The following is a 5,625-nucleotide window of genomic DNA, read 5'->3' on the forward strand; positions in this document are numbered from 1 at the left end:
TGCGTGTGTTGCTGGGAATTGAACAGAGGATCTTGCATATTCCAGGCAAGTATTCTACCACTGAGTCACACCCCCAGCCCACATATCATATTTATCTGGGGACTCATTTTTGAGAACAGCACAGTACCATTATTTGTAGTATGGATAATTACATTACTATATTTTAAAGGGAATTCTTATTTTCTCTTAGTTATGTGATCTATATAAACCTTGGTTTGTAAAGAGGTCTTTTTATTTAACTACATTTTCTAAAGATATTTATCTTTAGTGTTATGACTTGTATCTAAATGTCGCCCTCCAAGCCTCAGGTGCTGCCAGGTGGGGTTCTTGGGAGTGACTGGACCATGGGTGTGTGACACTGGATCAGCCCACTGGTGGGTTTATAGCTGTGTGTGTGTGTGTGTGTGTGTGTGTGTGTGTGTGTGTGATATCCTAGGTGAGGCCTGGTGGGGAGCGGTGGGGGCATTGTGAGTGTGCTCTGAGGTTATACATCCCTTCTCCTCCCTTGATGGCTGCTGCTTTTTGCCTGCTACCCTTTGAACTCTTGCCCTTCCGCCATGCCACCCTGCCCTGAAGCCAGCCAATTCTGGACTGAGACTTCTACAGACTACAAGCCAAAATAAACATCTCCTCCTTTAATTTGTGGATGTCGGGTATTTTGTCCCAGCAATGAGAAAGTAACTAAGACACTTAGTATTTTAGAACCCTACTCTGGTGGTTTTCTTTAGTGGAAGTTAATGAAAGAATGTAAGCCCCATGGCAAAATTCCTAAAATGCAGTTTGTTTTTCTTAACAAGAAGGACTTTTGTGTTACCTTTGTGTGCTCAGGACTGATTGCTCCAAAAATTACAGTAGACTCATGAGTAAAGCATCCCCAGCAGGATATTTTATAAAGAGGTAGAAAATCTTGGAAGGTGGATAAGGAATAATGTAACTGTGGGTCTGTTGTAAAGCAATCATTTTATCCAGATCTCCCAAATGCCTGAGTCTTACAAGCCTAGCACCACAAATTTCAACCATATTTCTACTAAGACTAAAAGAAGTAATTCTCCTCTGATTGCCAGTAGTGACCTCTTAGTGTGACCTGGTGGAGGGGGCTCTTCCTGAGTGGTCAGGAATAGACCTGTGACACTGCTGTCGCAGCCTCCTTACCTGGTGGCCTCTGTCCAGGCCTTCGTGAGATCACCAGGGCAGGGAACTCCACAACCCCTCTTCTGTCACCCACATTCAGATGTCACCCATTGTTACCCACACTCCAGCATCAGGGGATGTACTGCTCTGCCCTTGGCTACTCTATCCCACATCTGTCTGTCTCAGTCAGAAATCAAATTAATTTGAGCAAAAAAGGCGTGCATGGCACAGGGATGAAGAGTTCACAGAATCCAAGGGTAGGAGTTGCAGCCCCGTCTCAAAACACACAGAATTAGGAAGTGGTCAAGGATTAGGACAGATACCTTCCGTTTTTGTATCTTCTTCGGGGGCTTCTTAGTCTCATGGATGCCTGCTCCGTTCTTCCTCTGCAGTCTGGTTTCCTTTAGCTTTTTCATTCACAGCCTGGAAAATAGCGGTCCCAGCCTTCAGCTCCTCGGTTTCCTACGTACCTTCTCTCAGGCATGTTCTCTAGTAAATGTTTTGCGTGTTCAATACCATCTTTTTTTTCATATCATAAGGGTGCTCTACCACTGAGCTATATTCCCAGCCCTTTCCTTCCTTCCTTTTCTTTTTTCTTTCTGTCCTCTCTCCCTCCCTCCCTCCCTCTCTCCCTTCCTTCCTTCCTTCTGTTTTGTGTGTTGTTTTCTTTTGTGACAGTATCTTGCTAAGTTGCCCCAGCTGGCCTTGCTCTGCCTGCTTCACTCTCCCAAATAGCTGGGATTGCAGGCACGAGCCACTCTGCCCAGTCTAATACCACCTTGATTCTTTCGGGGAACTCAGACTAACATATCCAGCATCAATACATTCTGATTATTTAGTCTGTGTAGCCCAGAGCAGTCACTATACAGTCACCCACCCACATGAGGTAAAGTTCACACCTGTGGCGCCTGCTGTAGTCCTCAGAGTTGCTTCATAAATGATAAATGCTCTGATTTGCTTTTTTTTTTTTTTTTGGCCTTTTTTGAGACAGGGTCTCACTGTGCAGTTCAGGCTGGCCTTGAGCTCACTTTGTAGCCAAGGCTGATCTTGAACTCACAACGATCCTCCTGCTTCAGCCTCCCGAGTGCTGGATTACAGGCATGCACCACCATGCCTGGCTTGTTTTGTTTTTGAGATAGGGTTTCAATATGTAGTTCAGGCTGGCCTTGAACTCACTGTATAGACCGGGCTAACCTTGAATTTGTGGTGATCCTTCTGCCTCAGCCTCCAAAATGCTGGGATTACAGTTGTACAATATCACATCCAGTCATAAATAATAAATGTTAGCAAAACAAAACATAAAATTCTCCAAGAACAAGCAATTTATAGATACAGTGCAGTCTAAATTCAGAGGAAACAAAAGTTTCCCATGCAAAATGGCTAAAAAATACCCAGTTATATTATTAAACACCTAATTTCTTGATCTATTTAGGTTAGTTTATCCAATTTTTCTTCCAAGAACAATGAGTTGATATATCATATATATTTGCATAATTTAAGCACACAATGGTGGCTGTCCCATAATAGAGAACAGGCAGCCCTCAAAATATATCTAAAACTTCACTTTTTAGGAATTACTTGTAACTTTCAGGTAACAATTTATTCTGCTTTAAAAGATTAGCTTTCAAGATCAGTCTCTACCAAAACAACCCATTTCTCGGGCTGGGGATTTAGCTCAATGGCACATCACCTGCCTGGCAAGTGCGAGGTCGTGAGTTTGGTTCCTGGTACTGGAAAAACAACAAAAACAAACAAAACAACCCATTTCTTACACATTGTCTCAATCCAGTAACAATACAAGCAATAATAATCTTTCATTAATCCCCATTTCACAGAAAATTAAACTGTATTTCAGAGAAATTAGAAAACTTACCCAAAGTTTCTGTTCTAAGTTGAAGACTAAGAAATTAATCCCCCTAAAATTAAACTCAATTCATTTTAGCACTTTTTTTGGTTGGTAAATTTGAAGTTATTTCCAAACAAAAAGCTTTAAGAGCCAGGCATGGTGGCATAGCCCATAACCCCAGCACTTGGGAGGCTGAGGCAGGAAGATACTATGAATTCAAGGCCACCCTCAGCTACATAGTGAGTTCAAGGCCAGCCTGGACTATAGAAAGGCCTTGTCTAAAAAAAAAAAATAAAATTTTTAAAAAGCTTTAATAGTAAAAAAATGACAGTTTCTTCCCTAAAGAGCGTTAAGAAAGACAAAAAAGCTTTAAAAACAGCAAAGACACAAATATCTGGGGAATATTAAATTTAAAGAAAACACAACAAAAATATTCACCTCTGTTATTTATGCCTGCACCAAAATCCAAAATTCAGTGGCTTAAAATAACATCACTGTATTGTGTATAACAATTCTGTGGATTAGACTGGGCTCAGCTGGGCGGTTCTTCTTCCCTATGTGATGTCAGATGGGGTGTCAGTCATTTGGAGGGACATGCAAAATGGTACACTCCTGTGTTTGGTGCCCTGGTCAGGATGGCTGGAAGGCTAGGCTTCTTCTGGTTGCTGGACCTTTCTCCATACAGTCTCAGGACCTGTCCTGTCTCCTCTTGTGTCTCCAAGTCCCTTCTCCACGTGATCTCTCTAGCATGTAGCCAGGCTCTGATATGGCAGTTCAGTACTCTTCAAAAACACAAAGTCCAAAACTGTCAGGCAATCCTAAAGCATAGGTACAGAACTAGTACACTGTCACTTTCACTGTATTCTAATGTTTAGGGTTTTTTTGGTTTTGTTTTTGTTTTGTTTTGTGTACCAGGAATCAAACTCAGGACCTTGCACTTGTCAGGCAGGCGCTGTGCCGCTGAGCTGTAACTCTGGCCCTGGTTATTTATTTTTGGGTTTTGAGACAATATCTCACCATGTAGTCCAGGCTGGCCTTGAACTTACTATGTAGCCCAGGGTAGCCTCAGTCCTGCCTCAGCCTCCTAAGTGCTGGGATTTCAGCTGTGAGCCATCACACCAGGCTCTGTATTCTGTTGTTTAAAATGAAACAAAACAAAGCAAAAGTATATGTAAATGTTCAGACATACCAAAAATATGTAAGCTTTCTTGTACTCATCATCTAGTGTCAAATTTTTGTGTGATAGTTTAAACCTAATTAATATTATTAGCAATTTGGGATTAGACATGTGACTCAGCAGTAGAGCATTTGCTTAGAATGCATAAGGCTTTGAGTTCAATTCCCAGCACTACAAAAAACTTAAATGATTAACAATTTAAAAACTGAGTTACAGCCAGGTGTGGTGGCTCACACCTGTAATCCCAGCACTCAGGAAGCTGAGGCAGAAGGATCTCACCATGAGCTCCAGGCCAGTCTGGGTTACATAAGCAAGTTCAAAGCCAGCCTACACTACATAGTGAGACCCTGCTCAAAACAAAATGAAGAAAACTGAGTCACAGAAGCAGTCCAGAGTTTATATGGAAAGGGATTACACAAAATCCTGGCTAACAGAAGGTATATCAGCTATGGGGCCATTTTTGGACTATACCATCTATACTATCACAGCTAATTTATCTGTCTTCTTGCCAGAGGTATGCTGTTTTTCCCCCCAGTACTGAGGATTAAACCCAACACTTTCACACTGAGCAATACCCAAGCCCTCTCTATTTTGAGATAGGATCTCACTGTGTCTCTGATGCAGGACTAAATCTTTCATTCTTCCCACCTCAGCCTTCCAGAATGTTGAAATTACACGTGTGTACCACCACAGCCAACTCAGAAATATGTTGTTTTAAAATCATTAAATAGTCTATAAAAGGCAAATATGAGCCAAAGAAAAAACCCATTAAAATGGGTTTTTTGTTTGTTTTTTGAGATGCACTGTAAATGATCTCTTTTTCTGACAAGTATGTAAATTTGTGATTTTTAAAAATCTGCTTTCTCTGCTCATTATAACCTTGTCATAGCTGATCAGCAAACTACCTATCCTGATGTGTGAAGGTGTTTTTTATTATATGTTTTACATTTGAAGGATTGGTTGAAATAAATGAATTTTGATCATGTTCTGTCACTATCATGAATTAAAATGTTAACAGCTTCTTTGATATACAATTTACATACTATAAAATTCACACATTTAAATTATGTATTTCATGGCTGGGTGTGGTTGTGTACACCTGTAATCCCAGCACTTGGGAGGCTGAGGCAGGAGGGTTGCCCTGCGTTTGAGGCCAAGCTGGGGTATAAAGTGAGTTCAAGGCCAACCTGAACTGTGTAATGAAACTCTGTCTCAAAAAAGACAAAAAAAAAAGTATATAGTTCAGTTTTTAAAATTATGTTTAAAGAGTTTTGCAGATAACCAGGCATGGCGGTATGTGCCTGTAATCCCATACTCAGAACGCTGAGGCAGGAGGATCACCAAGAGCTCAAGGCCAGCCTGGGCTATTTAGTGAGTCAAAGCCAGCCTAAAGTACATAGTGAGACCCTATCTCAAAAATAAATAAATACTCAATATTAAAACAGAAACACTAAATCTATTGGAAGAGAAA

The 5,625-nt window shown here is 41.0% G+C and overlaps 1 long non-coding RNA gene across 1 annotated transcript in view; it reads right to left on the minus strand.

The window, feature by feature from the left end:
- Window positions 1–442: 442 nt before the first annotated feature.
- The window catches only part of LOC102006708, an 11,086-nt gene continuing 5,903 nt past the window's right edge, over window positions 443–5,625 (minus strand). Inside the window, exon 4 of the long non-coding RNA XR_261890.2 lies at window positions 443–1,554. This is a non-coding gene — a long non-coding RNA (uncharacterized LOC102006708). The remainder of the gene's footprint in view (window positions 1,555–5,625) is intronic.

This window comes from Chinchilla lanigera, unplaced genomic scaffold, assembly GCF_000276665.1.
Source record: "Chinchilla lanigera isolate Chin_1 unplaced genomic scaffold, ChiLan1.0 scaffold00036, whole genome shotgun sequence".
Classification (NCBI taxonomy): Eukaryota; Metazoa; Chordata; class Mammalia; order Rodentia; family Chinchillidae; genus Chinchilla; species Chinchilla lanigera.